This window comes from Triturus cristatus, chromosome 4_1, assembly GCF_964204655.1.
Source record: "Triturus cristatus chromosome 4_1, aTriCri1.1, whole genome shotgun sequence".
Classification (NCBI taxonomy): domain Eukaryota; kingdom Metazoa; phylum Chordata; class Amphibia; order Caudata; family Salamandridae; genus Triturus; species Triturus cristatus.
This window is the reverse complement of record NC_140585.1, coordinates 863,957,368-863,979,845: the sequence shown is the minus strand read 5'-3', so window position 1 is coordinate 863,979,845 and position 22,478 is coordinate 863,957,368. Positions and strand designations below refer to the sequence as shown.

The following is a 22,478-nucleotide window of genomic DNA, read 5'->3' as shown; positions in this document are numbered from 1 at the left end:
AAGGAAAACATATGTTCTTCATCACTGATGACTCAGCTTATCGCCTCACTTTCTACTTTTCACTTCGCTGAAGGCTCCAACAGATACATTTAGAGCGTGATGTCAGACCTAGTGGTCACAGATACAGAATGCTGTGTCTTTTCCTCAGTCCAGGTTCTCTCCCCTTCTCCCTTCCTTTGATAAACACCGTTAATATTCGCTGCTCAAAAGCATGGAAACCGTGGAAAGACGGCCACTGCAGCGAGTGATCCAGAAACACCATGTGATTCACGAGCACTTCATGCTGCAGTAGAACGCGTGAGCTCTGCTTGACGCTGTCATGAAAACCCCCTCAAGGAAAACGTGTTATTATGAAGGCCATTTTGGAAGGGAGCATTTTTCAGTTTTAAATAAAAATAAAACCTTAACTAGTGATATATACTTGCATAAGTACTTTTTCGAATATTTAGAAAAACGTTGAAGCCCACAAACTACTCTTACCATGCACACGTCTAACTTTGCTGTTGAACCTACTACAATTCGACATTAACAATACCACTTTACGGAAAGTGCAAACGTTTATTGACGGTTAAAGTCATACCACTATTTAGCGATATCATAAATTAATGGAAAAATGTTCATGGCCTTAACAGATGTCCTATACCATCATTATTTAGCCGTTTAAAGATGGCCGTGTCGTTTGTACATCACTAAAATTGCATAGATATAAAGGAAGGAAGGACAAGTATGATGACACAAAATCCAGTCCTCCGTGAACACATTTCAACAAAGGCTTTTCCTTGTTCCAGGTTTTTTCTGGCATTTTCTTACTCTTTTCAGAGCCAATGGAGCCCTTCCCCACGTGTAATTGCATGCTGCTTTTACCGAGTCGACGCACCTACACTCGCCCTTCAGCTGCGTATGCTGCATACCAGGTCCTTCTTTTATGTCGTTAGCTCTGTCACATGATGCCTATGATATAATGAGGCAGCATTGGTGAGAGAGAAGCACTGGGAGAGCCCCGGGCTACCAAAACACTAGGAGGGGGGGAGAGAGAGAGGATGGGAAATAGAAAGTACGCAACCTGCAGCCCACACAGCCAGCCAGAGAAGGGCAGCAGCCACAGCACCACCTTCCTACGCTTCCTCTCGCAGCACAGCAGCCAGCAAGATCCCAGGAGCAGAAGACATCACAGAAATCAGGACCACAGGCAATACACCTGTCGGCGGACCGTCTGTTTTAAAACCCACTGCAAACAACATTCCTCATATGTATCTATTAAATATGGGCGTGAACAATATAAGAACAAATTACACCTCGTCCATTTTTCATTTTTTTAAACTCATGGATGCAAAACGACGTCAAGGAAAAAAGTGAGACTTAAATGGACGGCAGACAATGTGGTATGTATTTTGTCATCTGTATACCTTTATTTTTTTTTACAGTATGCACTATCTTTAAGAGGCACAATATCGGGACAATCAGTTCATGCTCCAACTATTGGTAAAGTTGATTATTTGGATATGCATATAGGTCGCGGTTTATAACGTTTTCAGGTAAATTATATAAACCTAAGAGTATTCTTCATACTAGATATTACTTAGATTCGCGGATTAGACAAGCTCAGTAAAGCGTTGCAGTCCGTCATGTTCGTTGAGCTACTGCATGTTAATTGTGTTGTGTCAGGGTGGGCAATTCTGACACGTGAAAGATGTCCCATCTCCATACTAGTAAGAAGAGAGGATCTTCACGAGGCATTCCAATCCCAACACCTGCTTATTTTGTGCACCCTAATTTGGAGGAACGTCAGGTACCCCCACAATCACTGCATACAACGAGGAGCCGTTATAAAATGAGGGTAGCGTCGCCGCCGCTGTAGTTCCCTACAAAATACAGCTGCATCACAGCCTGCGTCGCCGCCGCTGTAGTTCCCTACAAAATACAGCTGCATCACAGCCTGCGTGCTAGTCGAGGTACCACATGCAATGTTGATTTTTTTTTTTTTTTTTTGCAATGTGTTGCAGTAATAACCCCGTTAGTCCAGTGCTCTTCCAATGACTGGGCGAATTCGACTCTAATTTACTAAATCATTGGTAGCAGTGGTAGTTTTTACGAATGGGCTGTTAAAACGCGATCTGTGTTGTGATTGCATTTTACAGTAGATATGTTTGCTATTTTTTCTGTTTTGGCCTCTACTTGACATTTATAAAAGTAATGTTATTTACAGAAATGAAAAGTCGGTATAAGGGGGATGGATAATGCAAATTAAAATATTCAGTATCGCTAGGAGGAAATATTTTGGTTCCGTGCCACATGTCTCCGCTGACGGGATTGAGTTTTTTTTCTCTTCCCCAATGTCTGCATTCCAATTCATGTTGCGCAGATGAAATTCAAAGTTGAGGTAAACACAGGGAGGGGGAGCTCAGGATCTACTGTTTACATCCTCGGCTCTTCCTCCTCCTCCTTCAGCCTGACAGGAGCCTCAAATCCTAGCCCCATCCCCCTGAAGCAGGAAGGGGAGGGTTTGACTCAAGGAGCATATATATGATATACTTGCGACGTTTTTATAAGGGGGCGTAATAATCGGCGTTGTGCGCTGACTAAAACGACTGGGTTTTCTACTGCGCAGCAACACAGCCAGCGCGTTAATCCAACTAGACTCTGCGTGCGCATTTTCATATCGCCTGTTTCTTTAGTAAGGTGGTTATTTTCATAAATAGCAAGGGCACATAACATAGGGTGTTAAAGGTTCAACGCAACGTTTTCGGTCCTTACAAGCGATTTGAAACACACTAAATGATTCGGCATCAGTTATAGTGCGGGAGTCGTGGACGGTGTATGTAGCATATTTGGCTTCTAATACCATTGGAGACAATTAGCTACAGGGAGTTTGATCCCAGACAAATTACTTCCTTCAGAGCTAAGATTGTCTATCTTTAGAAGGGGGTCTTAAAGCCACGTGGCACGATATATAAAGAAAGATGTTTACATTTTGAATACCAATCAGTTCCCCCATTCAAAACAAAAACGCCTTTGCCAAAACATGGCACATAATTCCTGTAAATTGGTTAGGAAGGATGTACTTCCATATTCAGCCATTACTAAAAAAAAATACGCCCTTGGTCTCAGCTACTAAGCAACTCAGATAACCAGGCCCACGGTGAATATGTCGATTACCTTATGCAAGTAGATGGATGATGGAGCATAGGTTTTAGGTAACTTGTGGTGTTTTCTGTATGTTGTACACTGAAAATACCTCAAATAAAGACTTCAATGACAGCTTAAGAAAGATTTTGCCTCTTTATTTTGCCTCATTTGCCTAGACTTGTTTTTGTGGAGTTTTCTAAATTCTTGCGTTCTGGGTCATGTGATATCCTAACTCTTATAAACGGGTTTGATTTAAGCACACGGGTAAGATCAATGTCACTTTGAAAAATAATTAAACGTATTTGTTGAGGTAGCTGAAACCTTGGCGCAGTTGGGGTACATAATAGATTAGTTTGGAGAGAGGGCAGAGTTGGCGGGAGCGGCCGTTCCGATGAAGAGCTGGGGCAGAGGCACTGTAGATTTCAGGAGGGTTGGATGCAGGGACAACATCTGAGGTTTCACTTTACAGGCACGTCACCTGCACTCCTCTTCTTTTTCTTTAATTGGAAACAAATCTGAGACAAATGTGCTAATCTGTTAAGGTCCCCGGACCCAAAAAAAAAGCCTACCTGCGGCATCATGAATGACCGTGGAAAAACAATGGGATTTCCAGGACAATGTATCAGGAGCCAAAATGGAAGCTTGTGCTTGAGAAATAAAACGTGCATTTTCCTCTTGGGGAGAGGATGTTTTAGAACTGATCACCAGAGGGGAAAATAAACACTGACAAAGACTACGTGTTTAGAGTTGAAGGTTCCTTATTAACTTTAATAGTGACAGCAAAGCGAACCATAACTACTAAAGTGCCCATATCCAGATGTAGCAGTCGGTCTCTCCTGGATTTAACATATTTCATAAACTAACTTTGATCTTCTATATAGCGGGCACTGCAAACTTGCCTCACCAAGTTAAAATATAGATGACTACTCACTGAATGTTACTGGCATCGACCTTAAAGGGATGGAGATGCGCATGCTGTCAATATTCTCATATCTATCTTGCAACTTAAACATAATTCACCACTGAACCACTTTACCAATGTTGCCTGTTCACAAGTAGAACATGAGTTGCCTGTTTTTCTTCATTGACGGAACACTTTGCACATTCTTTGTTATGCACAGTTGAAAATGGGACGTTTTCGTTTGCATCCTCCTGGTCCTTCATTGGGGATTGAGCGAGGGAATGCGGTGAAAACTCAGTGCAGTTGAGTGGGTTGGAACTATTAAATTACTCGCCCCCTTAAAAGAAATTGCATTTTGGATGTTCAGCACGCACAGAAAGATCACAATTACGCACTGTGCCATTTTAGTATTATTATTCACTCAAACCCATGCTACTCTTGTGTCGACCTCTTTAAGCTGAAAGGCTGACATGGTCCTATTGGGATGTGTACCTTCCTACAGTCACTGTATAAATAGTGGGCGCAGACAACTATTTCGTGCCTTCAAAGCATTTTGAGAGTGCGTTTATTGAAAATGAATGCTTTCTAGGCTGCCTATGGAGAAAACAAAATAGAGACTGTTAAAGAAAAAGAATTTTGGGAAGAATATGGAGAACGGTTCCCTCTAAAAGAGCAACGCGTTGGCAGCGATTCATGACGTTGCTGGGACTGGCGAGGCCTCCCCAAGATGGGCTGGAAACTGCGGTTTGCTGCTGCCTGCGATGCTTACCAGCCCCCTGCAGGTGAACAGCATCTCCGGCATGTGTCGCAGCAAAAAATCCTCTCTTTGCATCGTGGCCCACGCTTCTCCGAGGACTGTTTGGGCCGTGCTCTAGACAAAATAAATCTGCATTTGTTCTATGTTCTTCTGTCTGATAACGGAAAATGTTTTTATTCATATTGATGCCGCTTTCCTTTTTTTTTCGAAAGAATTGACTTGTGACAGTTTTGAAAAAGCCATTAAGTGCGTTTCTACATCAGGGTAATGAATTAAAAATTCAAATTTCAAATATCCTTCATTTTGTACTACCTTGAAATAAATAGGTGAACATCCTTACTGATTTCGTATTTGCAACATTTGTACTTTTAAGCGGATTCAAAAGTGAAGGTAGAATACATTTGCTGCAAAAGTCCAAAGATTCTGTCAAAATATGATTGTACATTTTTTCTTCGCACTTCAAACAGATTTGGGTGCTTAAGAGTATGGACACCAACCAAATGGTCATAATCTTCACGACAAAGAACCCAAGTGGTTAGGAGCCACATACATTGATGCTTCCTTGCTTTGTATTATGATGGTGAGGGACTCATCCAAGATGAATGCAGAAAGCTCAAATGGAGCATCTTGATTTTATTGTATTGAAATACTCAGTGAAACAAAGTGGTGGTGAACACTTTCTCCTGCCAGTATGAAAGGGTTTCTTTTTTTACTGTCTTGGGGTTGCAGCTCTCCAGAAGTGTTACCCCATGCAAACACCTTGGTCCCCGATTACCTATGTGTTGCTATTTTCTGACATCCACTTAAACACCAGTTTGCAAAGGGGTGGGAATTGCATGTCAGCTGGTAGTTACCACATCCCGTAATTACGGGTATAGTAAATATATCTTGAATATGTTGTTTCGCATTCCGTTACAACACATGCCTTGACCACACATGCGTTACAACGGAATGTTTTTTCTACGCATTGTCTTTACCTCGATTTTTCCTTTACCCCGCTTTTTCTTTTTTTCGGGGGGACCCAAGCCCCTTTTCTTTTTTTTTTCTCACGTCTTCGCCGACACTAAAAAAGGACTGACGCATTTTTTCGGATGAGGAAGAAGATGTTCCGTGATGACGTTGCTTGCGTGGTAAAGACAGTCGTGGAAGCAATACGCGTTGTTAAGACGTTTACGAGGTAAGTGTACCGTTGTAAACGTAACGCGTAGAAAAGCCTTCGTGGTAAAGGCTGTTTCCCATATATCTCTATTCTTTATATAAATATTGGCAGGTCAAAGGTGTCAGAATAAGAGGGGGATAAAAAAAAAAAACTATGGTAGGTACCTTACCATGCAGATTTGCACCAAGATCCGAATGTTACTTCTAAGAAACTTGTAATAGGTGCGATTTATCATGCCCAATAAATAATGTATCCCTTGGTATTATTTATCTGGTGCATTAAAAAAGTAACTGGGTTCCACCAAATTCTGAATCAGGGCCTTAGTTTCACATTCTTGCATGGTTATGGGCCACTACCAGATTTGATGACATGGCTTAAAGCAGAGTCCATTGAAGCAGAACAGCTCAAAGACCACAGTGTCTAACGAAATGATGCTGCTATGCTCTATTTACCTGTCCAATGTATGAACCTGCTCAGTGACCTCTCGGTATCTCTAGAGCAGTGGTCTTCAAACTGTTTTATGCTGCATCCCCGCCTCATCTAAATAAATATAAAAAAAATCATCACCCGCCACACACAATCTTTCTGTTAATTTGGAAATGCTTGAAAATGGCTAAGCATATTTAAACATTGCACTTAAGTTCTGTTATCTCTTTTAAAAATGCAATCAAATACATGATTGCCAAACATACTATTCTGGTAACCAGGTCTTACTAAAGTGTAAAAGTATACACAGTGGGATTATCAGAAAAATGTGGGGGACGTCGGAGGAATATTGGAGTCCCTTCCTATTTGACACCTATTCCCAGCCATGATATAAATGACAAAACGTTAGTGATGGCCCATTACACAGCAGCTTACTGTCACTCATTTTTTTCACTTAAAACAAACTGTGATCAGCATGATGCCTTTCTTGCCCCCCCCGAAATCAATTAAGGCCCCCCCAGTTTGAAGACCTCTAGACTTGAGTGACATTTTTCCTTCCAAAGCCAACAGTGTCTCCAACCTATGACGTTTTCTGGGTGAGAATGCTTCTAAACAGTCTGTTTGATTAGACCGCTCCAAAGAGTATCAAAATATGTAAACATTAGGTCACACTTTACTCCTAGCCCAGCCAACACATAAGAGTAAACCCACTTCTGTAAAGGAATTTCAGGAACAAGGCACAGATGAAAGAAAAGAGAATACTGGGGTGGGTGTGCTGAAAAGGGGCGTGTTTCAGGGAACAAGATGAGCCCAACGACCTACAAAAAAACTAAACACAACAAATCACACCCCCCTGTAGATGACCGCTCCTTCCAGACACACTGGACTTTCGAGAAGAGCAGATAAGCAAAACAAACCTCAGGGGCCAAGCATGTGGTGCACATGGACCCCCGATGTCAAAGGAAAAATGCAGCAGAGCACGGCTGGAGTCCTCTGCCAGGGCACCAGTGGTCGGTCACTACGTTTCATTATGAATTTGCTTCCACCAGCCAAAACGAATCCACAGTTAAGACTTTTTTTTTATTTTTATGTAAAATTGCCTACATTTGTATACAAGTCATGGTGAGCCATGTGCCATATTATGTTCAGTTCGGTCGACTGGTGAGGAAAACAAAATAACTTAAACATTGCAGAAACATAAAGGTAAAGAATTTAGTGACAAAGGGCCCTGAGAAACTAGTTTTGAGAGCTCACGTTGCATGATTTATCTGCACAAGGCCTTTTTTAGTATTTCATCTGACGTATAATGAAACCCATTTGACACCGGTCTTCGAGAAAAACAGATGGCCAGTTACGTAACAGTGTATGCGTGGAGTGCACCATCACACGCATTGTTCATCTTGCATAACTTGTTTAGTTACAGCCCTTCCGGCTGGTTCTATAAAATGTTACATAACCTTACAGGTCAGTAAAAAGTAAACCTACAGTTTGCAATTCGCGTGTAGGTAGCTAAGCTTCATGGTGTCTAAATCCGCAGTTGGTAAACCTGAATGTCTTGAGGCAGCATCGGCATTTATTGTTGTCGAGGACAACTTGGAATTTTCGGAGAAAGCGACGGTGGCGGCCTCCCTCGTTTTTGGGCCCCTGCGTCTTTGGGAGGTGACCGTGGGGACGGTTGGTTTGCCTTTGACGTGCAGCGCTCGCACGGAATGTGTCGTGCTCTGCGGTGCTCAGGGACCCGCCTGCTGCTGGTGTGGCGCACTCCGCGCCCCAGCTGGCTCGAATAACAAAGTGCGTCACACCAGCTGGAGGAAAAGGGCGAGGAGCGCGGGAACACCCCCTCCTACTTTCAGATGGAATGCGTCACAGGCGGCGAGCTCCAAGCCCCGCCCACCCTTCGGACAGATCAAAAACAAACTGCGTCACATCGGGTGCAGGGGTGGAAAACGCCCCGTGTCTCCAGTAACAGGGGGAGGTGCAAAATACGCCGCGTTTACCTCCTAAGTGGCAGGTTTAGAAGGCATCTAGCGTTCGTACAGCCACATAGCACAAAGTGCGTCATGTGCGCCTTCCAGTAGAATCGGCGAGGCGGTCTCCTTTTCAGTGGACGGGACGAGAGGACGAAGTACGTCACGACCTTCTAGAACGGTTGGCGGCTTTAGGGAACCGCCCCTTTCATAGACGCAGAAAGAGGCGAGGCTTGTAGGAAATAAGACGTTGTGTTGATTTGTCGTGGCTCTATTAATGCCCTGTAATTTGGATTTGTTCTATGTTTGAATTGCCTATTTTTCATTTGAATTAGCTATATTTTACTATTTATATATTTTGAGCAGACCTTTTAATAGGCATGTACTGAGTACCTGAGGTTCTTTAATTTGAAAGGGAGAGTACCTGCACTTTTCAGAACTGCTGCAGTACATTTAATGGGAGAATACCTGCACTTCTCAGGAGCAAATATGTGCTCTGAATCGAGAGTACCAGTACTTCTGCATTTCCATTTAAAGTACTGATTTTGAGGCATATGGGAGTGAAGATTACGTATGGATTGGATGTTAACTCAAGTTAAGAAGCGGCCTCTATGTGAATTCATGTGGCAAAACCATAGTTCTTGAGTGACCCACATTTTACCTAGTCTCTATTGTGAAATGTATGTCATTTTATAATTGTACTATCTATTTCTCAGAGATTTGAGACGGCAGTTATTTAACAACCACAAAAATCTGTTTGATAGTGGTTTTGAGATTATACCTTTACCCATGAGAATCGTATTGTGGTGAGTTGAGACTCCAGTTAATAATCTGAGAGATTGTTTTATACTTTGATTTTTGGGTTTTGGTTTCTGTTCTATGTTGAGTATGGTATCTAGGGAAGCTACTAGTAAGTGAGACATGCACAAATTTAGGGAGATTGTAGAGGCACAGCATGCCTGATTGCTCTGTGTGTAAGGACAGTGGTAGATGTGCTGACATTGTCTTGTGTATGGGAGAGTGGGAATTCTATAGAATGTTGAGTGCGGGTTTTCTGATAATATGATGATGTATGGAATGGTGGGATCTATGGGTTGGGACAAGCCTGTCTATTTATCACATTGGATGGAGCCCAAACAGAGCTATAAGGGTGTGGTTGTAACCCCAGGACCGAACATTATATAACATTTCTCCTACATTAGTGGCTTCAGAATATTGTGAAGCTGCTGCAACAGGGATTTATGTAATGTGGTGTTTTCTCGCTGTTTGCTTTTGGAGGACTGTTAACCTCTTCTGTGCCCATGACGAGATAGTCTCGTCATGGAGCACGGTCGCGCTGTGCCCATGACGAGACTATCTCGTCATGAACCCCACCCACTAATGTAACGCCCGGCACAGGAGGGGGAAAGGGCGTGGCACTGAAGGGGTTAAGTCAAAGTCAATATTTTGCAGGTAAACCACCAACGAAGCATGCAAACGGGTTCAGTGAGAGTAAAAATTACACACAGAGCACAATTATTAGATTTTGGTGTTTGCTTTTGTATCAAAGAGTGAAATGAAGGGCTTGTCACTAATGTTCAACAGCTTATTCCTTTAGGCAACAATGTCAGGATTATTTATGAGCAGCCTTGTAGGAATCCGCATATCGGTACTTGTGCATTTCCTATATCCTCTTTCTCAATCCCGATTTTTCATATTAACCATGAGACGGTAAATTAAAATTTCCTGTTTGGATAAAGGAGCTAGAGTTGCAAGGCTGTTACTGGACTTTGGTCTTTATTTTTAATTTTTAATGTCCTTTCCCTGATGCACACTGTAAGAAACTGGGTTACTATTTGGGGTGGGTAACTACCCACATCAGAGAATAATCACAACCTGTGTTACAGTAGACCCTCAAAGTCACTAACTTAACCCAAGCTCAGCCCCTGGTAGCTATGGCACAGAGCAGACAAGCTTAACTTAAAGCAATGTGTAAAGTATTTATGCAGTACCAAAACAGTAATAAAGTCAAAATGCAAAACAATAAAAATCCCAAACCAAATTAGAAATATAGATTAATATTTAATAAGCAAGATTATGCCATAGTGACAAAAATAATAAGGGGAACCAGAAATATGACTTTTTAAAGGTTTCAGTAGAAATAACGCAGAAAAGCACAGATCACCAGTGTTATTCAATGGTCGCTGTAGTTCGAGACCGAGGTGCAGTTTGCAGCTGACCATGATGGAATGTGGGTCGGATACACCTACCAGGGTAAGATTTTAACTTCAGACTTTATTCATTTAAGTCCCAATCCACCACAGTAGTGCATGTCTAAACCGCCCCCTTTACTCCCCTGGTAGAACCTGGGGGGAGAAACTTGGAGACTCGAAGCATGTCGGGTAGAGGCTAACTGCAAGGTCCAGTCGGGGTCCTGTTGCCACTGGTCAGCTGGATATTTCCAGAAAATGGCAGCTTGTTGTCTCCCTGTAGCCACACACTTGACTGACCATGAGAGTCAACTTCTTTGTCCTGGGTACAAGAGGGGTTTGGTCCAGTCTTTCAGGGTTCCTCTCCGGTCAGAGACCGATTTAGTACGCTTCTGATCTTCCGTAGGTCTAAAAAGTATTCTGAAGTGGGTTCCTGAGGGTTCCACATTGAATCCTTACACTAGCTGGACCGTGGGGTGACTTTTGGGCATGCCCTAACTAATATGGTAAAAGTTTCCGTGGACAGCACTATCCACTTTTTCACGAGTGTCATTTTGCCTTACTTCTAAAAGGCCCAAATTGCCATTTGTTGGGTCATTTTCAAGATGGGAAAAGTCTTAAGCGGCACTAACCTTAGTCTCTGAGGGTGCATATGGGAAGTGTACTATGGTAATCACAGTGTCCTATCACATCTAGCACTGAAGTCCAGCTTGAGGCAAGCACTGTACCCACAACAAACCGAGAGACAAAAGTCAGATCAACTTGTTGTTTGTTCTTGGGAGGCATTTCTTACCATTTTCACACATATTGAAGAGTGAGCATAGGCTGAGAGCTGGCAGATGCTTATGCTAATTAGCCTTGTGGCAGTTCAGGCACGTAAAGGGTAACTTTCTAAATGTTAAGTTTCCATAAAATGTATTAAAAATTCAACTTCACCATTGAATTGGATTTTTAATAACTATTAAAATAGTGGATTCATTATTTTTCTAGCCGCTCCCTTCCCTGAGATACAGTATTCATATTTGAATGTGTACTTGGGTGTTTTGCTCAGTACAGCTAGGCTTGCTACAGGGAAAATAGCTTTTAGAGCCTTGTCACTATAGGGACATGGTAATATATTTTTTTGTATATTCCACTGTTAAATATCATGCACCCTACCTTGTGGGTTGTAAGTCCCACATAGGAGTAACTTACTAATATTTCAAAGGGAGGTAATACCTGTTAAAATTGTCTATTTTGTTGTCTTCAGGTCAAGTTTTGTACTGTTACAGGCAGGCTACAGTGGAAGGCCTACAACCATGTTTGCACTACCACTATAGTGGATGGCACAATAGGTGCTGAAGTTCACTAGTGGCATTTAACTTCCAGGCCCTGGGTGCAATTTGTAGGGACTAGGGCCTTATAGGCAAGTTAAATATACCACTTAGGATAATGCCAATTCAACCATGTTTAAAGGAGGGAGCACAGGCACTGTATTACGGGTTAGCAGGGGTAATGTACACAGACTTCTAAGGCCAGGAAAAATATATAGTCCAGCAAAAGGCAAAAAATCATGGGTAATCACGCAGAAAAGGCAGATTTCCTACATGCATGTGATGGGGTTGTTTTTGGGGGCGTCGTTTGTAAAATCTGATGCAATATATGGTGCAATATTGTTAGAAGGATTAGGTCCACCAGGGAAATGCTAATAAGAGTTGAAGTGTATGTCGAATGGGCCTGTACAAAGGCAGAAGTATTTTATTTCTAAGGAGAACAGGCTGTTTTTTTATACCAGATGGGTTCCTCACAGGCTTATCCTGCACAGGAGTAATGAATTGTATACACTTCTGGACACAGTCCTACCATGGTGGTGGAAAGGGGTAGGGTGCAGCGTGTTATGTGCTTCAATGTATAAGCATTCACTTCAGTATAAAGGTGCAACTGGTATAACGTTCAGCAGTTCTCTGCTCCGATTAAGTGCATTGTAGTCTTTCACTTTCAGGGTAAAGAGGTGAGCCTGAGAAACCCAAAGAGTTATGGATGCTGAGATTACAGGTAAGAGCACACCTTCCTTTTGTCCTGTAAACTTAGTGTGGTTTATTGTGTACGTCCCTGAGGGGAAATACAGAGAAAACATTCAGAAACAGATTCTTCTGCTTCTTCTTTGCCTTCTGCACCTTAAACAGTTAAAGAGGCGTGAAAGTGTCCTTATCTACCTTTATAATGAGCAACGTGTTAGATTAATTAATTTCGCGTGACATGGCAAGTACCAGGTAAAAGTATGGGAAGGAACTGCTTGCAATGAAGCTTTCCACATCCCATACCTTTGGGGATGTGAATCCTGAGCGAGGAAGGTAAAGAGAATCTTCAGACATTGAAGAGTGAAGGAATTCCATTTGTGAAGTGTTGTTTTTTGTGCTAACCTGAATTTTTGGAACTATGGAATAACCTCCAACCTCCGCATAAAACATATCCACTGCCTTGGGATGTAACCAGTTCAATAAAAGGAACAACTGAGTATGCCTTCTTATTAGCTTGTCTTTGATATGCATTTTAAAATAAAAGGACATGGATAAGGTGTAGCTAATTGTTTAAGGTCCATGTTTTGCCCCTTTATCAATAAAAACAATGATGATCTGAGTGACAGGCCAAATAGATTGTTTGCCCTTGAGCCTGGTAGGCAGATGAAATATATCCACTGAATAAGTAGTACTTTATCCTCCGGTGTGACACAATGGCTCAGAATTACATGCTCACAGTCACTCTGCCTTCTACGTTACTTGTGAGAGGAACTGTGCTCCTACTTAGGTTAGCCAGGTCTCCAATTTTAGGGCTCTCTATCAGGCTCCTTTTGGAGCAGGTGGTTATCAAGTGAAATTACTATTAGATCATGCATTTGACACAGGTAAGGCCTCTGAATTGGTAGCGATGTTATTGATCGAAGCACGAAGACAACTATACCATAGGCAATGATACCTTGATCCTGGTAAAAATTCTGCAGCTTTAAGAATACAGTTGTAGAAGTTGCTGATGATGTGTGTCTGCTTACATGTATGTGGTATTTGCATATTGTGAACTTAGCTTGAAAGCTGGTAGAGAAAGCTCATAGAGAAAGTCTAAAACAAATCTTTAAAGAGGGAAGCACTCCTCTTCATTCTACTCACAAAACACATATTTAGTTTGTCAAGAGTACTCTCATTTCGTCTATGGCTAAAGAAACAGCAGAACAAAAGAAAATAAATCAAGAGGACAACTAGCACTCAGTTGACGTGTCCAGTTCTAGTCTGCTTGCACTTCATCCCAGAAAATATTGCACCGGTCTGCGCTGCCCTGAACTAGATCATCTCCAGGTTATCTAGGCAGAGTGGCAGGCATCTGCTTCAGACATCTTAGTGATTGATGTAGTTCATAGGAGTCGCAGGTCTGACCTCTTGTGTTCTCTGCACTCCTAAGACTCCAATCTAATAAAGATTCTTTGGTCACAAGCAAAGGAACAGCCAATAGGTCTGAAAGAAGGCATCATTACATTTCTGGAAATAAAAACAAGTATTCTCGTTTTATGAGGAAATAAGATCAGGGAGTCTCGTCACTTGTCTCTCTAGTCTCCAAGGTGTCAAACATTAGTTTCCAGCTGTTGTCAACTTCAGAAGGGTGAATCAGTTTTATTAAGTTCATTTGTTGAAGGTGAACATTCTGATCTGCTTGGTTGTAGAAGAGGCTTCATGACAAAAGTAAATTTTATTATCCCTTAATTCCATAGTCCTATCTTCCTCCAGCAATCGATGCTTCTGCAGTTTTCAGTCTTAAGACCTCCAGTCCCAGCTGACACTCCCATTCTGATTAAAGTCAGCATTAAAGTCTGTTCATGAAAACATCAGCTCTTTTGATGACTTGGGTGCGTATGAGGTGATGGGCATCCTGCCCTTGAGTAGATGATTACCTTCTGCATGCAGCTGTTAGGGTTGCTTAGCGCAGGGATTAAAGGTTTGGCAATGCCTCAAATAAATCAGTTCCTCAGTCCCATTTGTCTCAGTTTCACTGCCCTATTTATATTGGGGTTTGATTATGGACAGATAGGGTATTCCTGCCAGGGGAAAGGAGGGGGGAGCTCAATAAGGAGCTTCCACATCCCAGAGCACTGGTCTACAGCGTTTCAGTGGTTTGGACCACATCGTCGTTTATGAATTCCTGGTACCCTTGCATTGCATTATTTGCTCTCTCATCTGCACTCTTGGTGCTATCCTGGTTCACAGGATTTAAAAATCATGACCCCAGCAACATCATATCCTCTGGCCAGGCTCAACTGAAGGATGCTGCCGAATCACTATTGTCTGATATTGATTACAACCACTGCCAGTACACTTAGTTCAAGTGGCAATGTAGGGACCATGGAAGTCCAGGGGAGGCGGATAAGTACTGGTCAAAGTTAGTCACAGAACCGGACTGCAAATGTTATGAGTGGTTTCGCGGTGCAGATGCTTCACTTCACCATCTCCAAAATAACAACATGGTCTCTAAGACTTGGGGTGGGGGTATGGACCAGGTAATTTGACTTAGTAGGTCAGGTGGGTTCTTGGGCAGGGGTCATTCTCCTGAATCTCTCAGCATCAGAGTGGTGGGAAAGAGGGTGGACAATAACCAGGCAACCCAGTAAATCAGGTATGTTTTTTTTATAGACCTGGGAATATCTAACTGCAGCAAGATGGTCTAACTTGATATGCATCTATTTGGGTACTCCATGACATTTCTGTCAATTGTCAGTCGCTGAAATATTATGCTTCCACTATCAGAAGCCTAAAGCTGGACAGTAAGTGTGCTCCCCATTGCTTGGCTGTTGTATGATTTACTCCAGTTCACCATGATAGCACAACTTCTAAGGGCAAGGAAGTGCAGTCATAAGTTGTCATTTGCTGGCTGGACTTGAACTGCGTTTACCTTGGAAAACTTATGCTGTTGCCTCATTATAGATAATTACCCAGATTCCCTTCCCAGGCAAGTTAGTTTCCGTGAACAGGAATCCGATACGTATTTGTGATCTTGTCCTAACTGGTGTTATGAAGTGCTATACGAATAACCCATTTGCACTAACCAGAAAACACTTCAGGTCTCACAAATTGAATGGAAAACGATGCATAGATACCACTACAATACAAAACAGTGGTCAGCAAGAGTACCAGTACATGGGATCCCCCGATTATCAGTCTGGAGGTTACAAAGTTGGGGTCCTGGTTCAAAGGGTTGGATAGGTAGTTGGCCATACTCGTCCAGTAGTCTAGAAGTCCTTCTGTGTAAAATTGTATGAGTGGCATTGGAAATTACTCCAGAGTTAGTGTGCTCGTAAGGAAATCCTTCACTGATGTGCCTTTCAGGACGTGTTGCAGATCATGCAGTTCATGCATGATAATTTTGCTCTTGGTCTCTCAGTGGCAACTTTGCAGCAGAAGTTGGTAGCCATTGAGACATTCAGGAAACCGTTCAGGGTGCTGACTTCAAAGGAGTTTTTGGCTTCTTTGTAATCTTTGCTTTTACTGTATAGTAGTTAAAGCATTCCCCTCCTTGCAATATTCCCTTTTACATAATCCTTTTAAGCACCTATTTTCCAGTGATGTAATGTTTTTAACTACGAAACCTCTTTCCTTGCTGGCCATTGCCTCATCAAAGTAGAACAGAAGAGTTGTGGGCATATTTTACTGATGCTATTACTGGATGTCTTGAGAATTTGTATGAATCCTGCATTTCAGTCCAAAGTATATCTCAGGAGGTGATCTTGCCTATATTTCTTTACAGATGCCTGCTTTGGACAAAGGAATATTGTCTTATGGACTTCAAAAGGGCAGTTGTTGATTGTTTATAAAGTGGTAAATCATTTCGAAGTTCGACAATATTTTGTGACTTTTGGGGCTTGTGAAACAAGGTAGGAAGGTCTGTAAACATCCCATACAAAGTAGCGGTGTGTCATATTAGTGGAAAATTGTAGGCCAGCAACATGAGAACCATCCAGTGTGGTTGTATGGTTTTATTGGTTTTAGTCCTATGAATGGGAATAGTTGCCATTTGAGGCTCGAGACATGTAGACTTTCTCCCGGTCTCCTTTGTTTACGCTAAGGCTACCCTGTATCTACAAATGTTTCGTTATTCTCATACAAAAGGTACTGGGCGAAAACGAGTAATGCAGAGGTATTGCATGTATTACTTAATGGCAATCTTCACTGCTCACAGCACAGTCCTGCTCACAAACTCCTTACACCCTGCACTCGCAACCAAGGGTCAGTCAGTCCTTATTAAGACTGGAATATTCTGGTTGTCCGTCGTTTTTCATAAAACCCATCCTGGGTGAGTGGGGCTGCAGTCCCAGAAGCCCGAGTTGAATGACCCCAAATTCCTGTCTCAGAGGTAGGTTGATCCTCCTACTTAAGGAACAGAGTGAGAACGTATAGGCATTAGAGTAATTATGCTAACCAGGCACTATGTAATGAGGAGTGACATGTTTGAATCATTTTCAGCCTCTCAGTCTCCCATGACAACATTTCAGTCATCATTTTCAGCTTACCTAATGCAGACAGGGATCAGTCATATGCAAAGTAGCCTTGTCCCTGCTCCACTAGGGTTTGTGCTGACTAAACTCCCAGGCCAAATCCCCTTTGACTGGGACCACCAGCAATCCTAAAGCAATACCGGCTTCTCCCTGCACCCTTGGAGGACTACCGTTTTTCTGTTTCCCTGGGTGGAGACAGATCGGGAAATATCCCCAGCCTGAAGGGAAATATCCCCAGCCTGTAGACCCCAAGCCTTGTTGACCCTTGAGATAGGAATAAATAATAAAGAGATGAGTGCCTGCATTGGCATTGACCCCCGATATCCCAAACAGTCTTTCTGCATCATGGGGGACTTTAGCCCAAATACTGTAGCCACTCCCATGGCAAGTGCGAGGTCATTAGTATGCCTTTGCGGTGTAGTTTTGACATGGATGGGCTAACAGAAGGGGTAAATTCCCCATCTTTCTCATTCTCGTCTCCCTCGGGTGATAGATATCTTTCTGGTGATCTGGGATTGGGGCCCGATGCCTAGATCAATCAGTACCACACCTCATTAATTTTTTCACTTATTCTCTGAGAGTCCGGAGGGTTTTTAACCACCCTTCACACCTATCACGGGGTGGGCATATTGGGGCATTTACCCTGTAGCAGTCCATCCTGGAGGGGAGTCAGAACGTCCACCATGACACCAGGGGAAAAACTGAACAACAGAGTGAGATGCAGTGCTTGATCACCCTGGCACTACGCTGCAGGCCTGCCCTTGGGGACCAGACAGTCTTTCTATCCCTTAGTGGAAGATTTGAATGTTCACCTCCTATCTTCCTGCTCTATGGGGCAGAAAGTCGCAATAGACACGAGAGACTAGTGACTTCAGGAAGCTTATAGGTTTAACTTTTTATCTGTGAAAAGCCTTATTTTCTTTGAAAGGCCTCTGTGGGAGCCTAGGCCTGCTTTGCCTGATTACTTCCAGAGTCAGAGTTTAGATTTCGAACTATTTGACAAATGCAAGAGGAAAGGTTTTACATTGAGAACTCTGTGGTAACTGCAAGAGGAAAAACACCCATTTTGAACTCTATTGAACAACATTGGGAGGTGCTAGACGTTGTTTAACAATAAGACCTTCTGACATTTATACTTCAGTTGGTGCTAAAGAGGTGTCAATTTTTCAAAGTGAATTTCCAGTGCAAAAAAAGTTTTTCGCTGGCAGGTAAATTTGGAGAAAACAAATTACGTCAATTTGCATCACTATTGTGGTGCAGACGTGGTGCTAAATCTTGGTGGCTATTCTGTATTGTTCTCGACTTTTTTGGGCTGTCCTGACCCACACGGGTCCTTGCATGTAGGTCAATTGAACTTATTCACATAACCTGTAAAGTGCTCTGATATCTTCTAGTCTAGCCAGCACTATATAAAAAGCAAAATAAATATACATTCTCTAGTTCTGTAAATTTACGTGCAGTATTTAGTTGGTGAATTTAAGTACTTTATCTTTTTAAAAGTAAAATCACTAGAATTAGATTTATTAAGAATTCTTATGCACTTTGTTGAGTTCTTTAACATTTGTTAAACACATTTAGTTGCTTTTAATTTGTTCTTGTTCTTTTAGAGTTACTTTTTCTTAGTTTTTTTTGTTTGTTTAACTATGCTGGTGACGTTCAATTCATGGTACAACAAAATGCTGGTAACTAACTTAAGTGTTATATCAATGAGAACTAGTCTGTCCAGACGTGATTAGAGACTCAGAGGCGTGTGTTGTTGACAGAAAAAAAGAGAAGAGAAGCTTCTTTCTTTTTCATGAAGCCCTCACCCACCAACCTAGTTGGTGGCATGCTTCATCATCAGGCCCACCTGGTGACACCGAGTGTGTCCCTGGTGTGCTACTACGCCTGTATTACAGCGGAGCTGGTATATTACTTAATGTGCAGTGAAGGTGAAGTTAAAAACTGTCCAGTGGTCCCATTCCCCCAAAGGGATTAACTTTAATATTTGGGCCTCTGGCAGTAATAAAAACAAGGCAATGGATGAAGGTGGAGTGGTATTTAAGAAACTCCTGGTGTCAGTGAATGGTCTACATGTTTCAGCCAGGCCTTAAAAATATACTGGCTTTCCTCAGGACCTAGAAATGTGAAGGGTGCGGTCTATACTATCTGTTTGTATAGATCGGGATATGTGTAGCACACGCTAAGGTGCTCTATATGTGACCCACGGAGACCTGACACAGCAACACAGGTGTTCAAGCAGGTCCTGAGCATTCAAGCATGCCAGAATCTCATGGGGCATTCATAGCTAATTGCTAGTGTATGCTTTGAGAAGGAAGTGCCTTCTCACATATAGAGCACCTTAGCGTGTGCTACACATTTCCCGATCCATACAGATAGTATAGACCGCACCCTTCACATTTCTAGGTCCTGAGGAAAGCCAGTATATTTTAAAGGCCTGGCTGAAACATGTAGACCATTCACTGGATGCAGGAGTTTCTTAAATACTACTCCACCTTCATCCATCGCCTTGTTAGGTCTCGCCTGACCCAGCGCATGCGCTGGTCTGGCGAGACTTATTGAGAGGGCTCCAAAAAGTGCTACCAGGCCAGCCTAGAGGTACAGTGCATGTGTGCGGGAGCGCGCACCGCGCTTTACCGCTATTACTTTCACTTTCTCGGCCGTACGGCCGCTTTGATCGCGATTGCGATCACTTTCACTTTCATGGCCGCTTTGCATAGCCAATAGGTCTCGCTTTTGGGACCTTATAAGTATTTAGTTATGCAACTGTTGCATAGCTAAACACTTATAAGGTCCCAAAGGCGAGACCTATTGGCTATGCCAATGCTTGTTGTTATTACTGCCAGGGGCCCAAATATTAAAGTTAATCCTTTTGGGGAATGAGACCACTGGACAGTTTTTAACTTCACCTTCACTGCACACTCTGTAATATACCAGATCTGCTGTAATGCAGGCGCAGTAGCACACCAGGGACACACTCGGGGTCACCAGGTGGGCCCGGTGATGAAGCATGCCACCAACTAGGTTGGTGGGTGAGAGCTTCATGAAAAAGAAAGAAGTTTCTCTTCTCTCTTTTTCTGTCAACAACACACGGCTCTGAGTCTCTAATCAGGTTTTGACAGACTAGTTCTCATTGATTTAACATATAACCTAGGGGATAAGGACTAGCTCTCTAAATCCTCACTCTCTTTTTGATACTTCTACGGTAACTAACTAAAACCATAAACTTTGGGAATATCTTGTTTCACTCGCATTTTTGATGACCAGTAACCTTTTGAAATAGAATGCAGATGAAATGGAGGCGTTAATTCTAGGGAATCATCCTTGGACCTGGATCTAAGTTTAGTAGTGATTGGATCTTGGCTCATCGGGGGAGAGCATTTGCTTAACGGCTAGAGCAGTCGACCTCTAATCTGGGGAACTGGGTCCAAGTCTTGGCAATGACGCTGAACATCCTGTGATTCTGGGCAAGTCACTTAATCTCCCTGTGCCTAACAACAATAAAATGAATGTCCTCATGTAATGCAACTGGTGCTATGTAAAGTTCTCTGATACCCAAATCGGGTCAAGTTTGCGCTATATAAAACTCTGTAAAATAAAAAATCTGTAGCACCTGCTACCATGATCACAATCTTGGTGTTACTATCAACAGCTATGTTACATTCTGCTGGAATTTTAAGAAGTTTGCCGGTACATGCTCCTCCCATTTGAAAAGCTTAAGGAAAATGAATCCTTGCCTTTGTGTCGAAGGTTGGTGATCCAGGCAGATATGTCATCCCATTTGGATTTTAATGCTGGCTTGCTTGGCCTACCTTTATTTATCACCTTCAGAATGTGCAAAATGTAGCTACCATATCTGTTAAGGAATTTACCTCAATGCTCTTCTATTAAATCCCAGTTGGCCTTCCTCCACAGGTTACTAGTGAATACGCTGATCCTGTTTGATACTGACTGGCTGTCACTTGTTTTGAGTAGAGTATCTTTGCTCTTGGTCTGTGCCCTATGTGCTTTCTCTGATATGCTTTGTTCCTCTTCCCATGAACTATTGGTTGTCATTGTTCCACTGCACAAGAGAAGGTAGATACTCTTTCTTTGTTCTTGCTCCTGCACCCAGTACACCAGAGGTAAAAGACACTGCCTGTATGCGTGTGGGATGAAAGGTGCAGTATAATAAAGGCAGGAGTTTTGGCATTGCCTGTGCTAGTTAAAGTTGGCGTTACAAAGTTTTAACGTTGCACTGTAACAATTTAGCTTCCTGCAATTTTAGGTTATGGTTGTGTAATGATTTCTCCTTGTCACTTTCACAAACATTATAGTAAAAAGCATCGCATGGTGGAAACATTTAGTTAAAATCATCATTATTAAAACTGCCACATCAATGATTTTTTTTCCCCCAGATGTAAAATTGTAATGGTAAGCACATGGTAGCCAGGTTTAGGTGGCAGCATATTTATTTTTCTTATTTTTTATGCCATATGCTTGCAATAAACCATGATTTTTTTTTTTTTAACTATTGTACAAACATGCGATGGTTGCACCCGTTGGTTAGCCAATGAGTATTTTACCTTAAAATGCAGAGCAGTTTGGTGAAATATGTTAGTAAAGGTAGGGAAATGACAAATGGGGAAGATACCCCTTTAAAATGTCATGTTGCTGATGCTTTGTTTTGCAGACCACGGAGAAATATAGTTTTTCATTACATAATGAAAACTATTTTGAAAATGTTCAAGCCCATCAAAAGAGAAATGCCTTTCCTCAAATTCGGAGAGTGATGGGAATTGTGGACTGTGAACCTAACTACAAACCTATTCAGGTGGAACTGTTTCTTTAGCTGGTAGTTCATTGAATGTTGTCACTTGCAGACCTTTCGTTATGCTAAGGAAAAACAACACTTGAAGTCTGCATATCTCGCGTGCACCTGGTTTGGTCACTAAAGAAGATGCTCCTTGTTTGTGTATCTCAAACTGTGAAAGTTGTATTGAAACTGTTTTAAATAAAAAGCCAAGTCACACTTCAACTATTTATTGAAATGGGGTGGATAACTGAAAAAAGACCATCAATTCACCTTCTAAGGCTCTATTTTATGAGTTAGGCGTACTGGTAATTACGTCATGACAGGGAAAATAGTGCATGAATTTACTGACTCATCTGATCAGCAGTTAAAAATCACGTCTGTGGTCCACGTGTGCTATTTACTGCAAGTGCTATTTACCGTATGTGATATTTACCACATGAGAAAAAACATGTAAATATCCATATATGTGACTCGTCTTGAGATCCAGAGGATACGCAGGCTTGAGATGGGCACCATTTAAGACATAGTTTCACCTTTATGAATACCCTGGAGCCCTACAAAAGGATCCTCTGACATACCCCCTTCCTGAAAATGCTAGTAGCGCAGAATTCTTTGCACCAGGCACCACACAATGTACCGTACGA

The 22,478-nt window shown here is 42.2% G+C and overlaps 1 long non-coding RNA gene across 1 annotated transcript in view; it reads left to right on the top strand.

Annotated features, from left to right (window-relative positions):
- The first annotated feature begins 968 nt into the window (after positions 1-968).
- LOC146855685 (uncharacterized) overlaps positions 969-22,478 on the top strand; it is a 407,510-nt gene continuing 386,000 nt past the window's right edge. The window contains exon 1 of the long non-coding RNA XR_014981368.1: positions 969-1,382. This is a non-coding gene — a long non-coding RNA (uncharacterized LOC146855685). The remainder of the gene's footprint in view (positions 1,383-22,478) is intronic.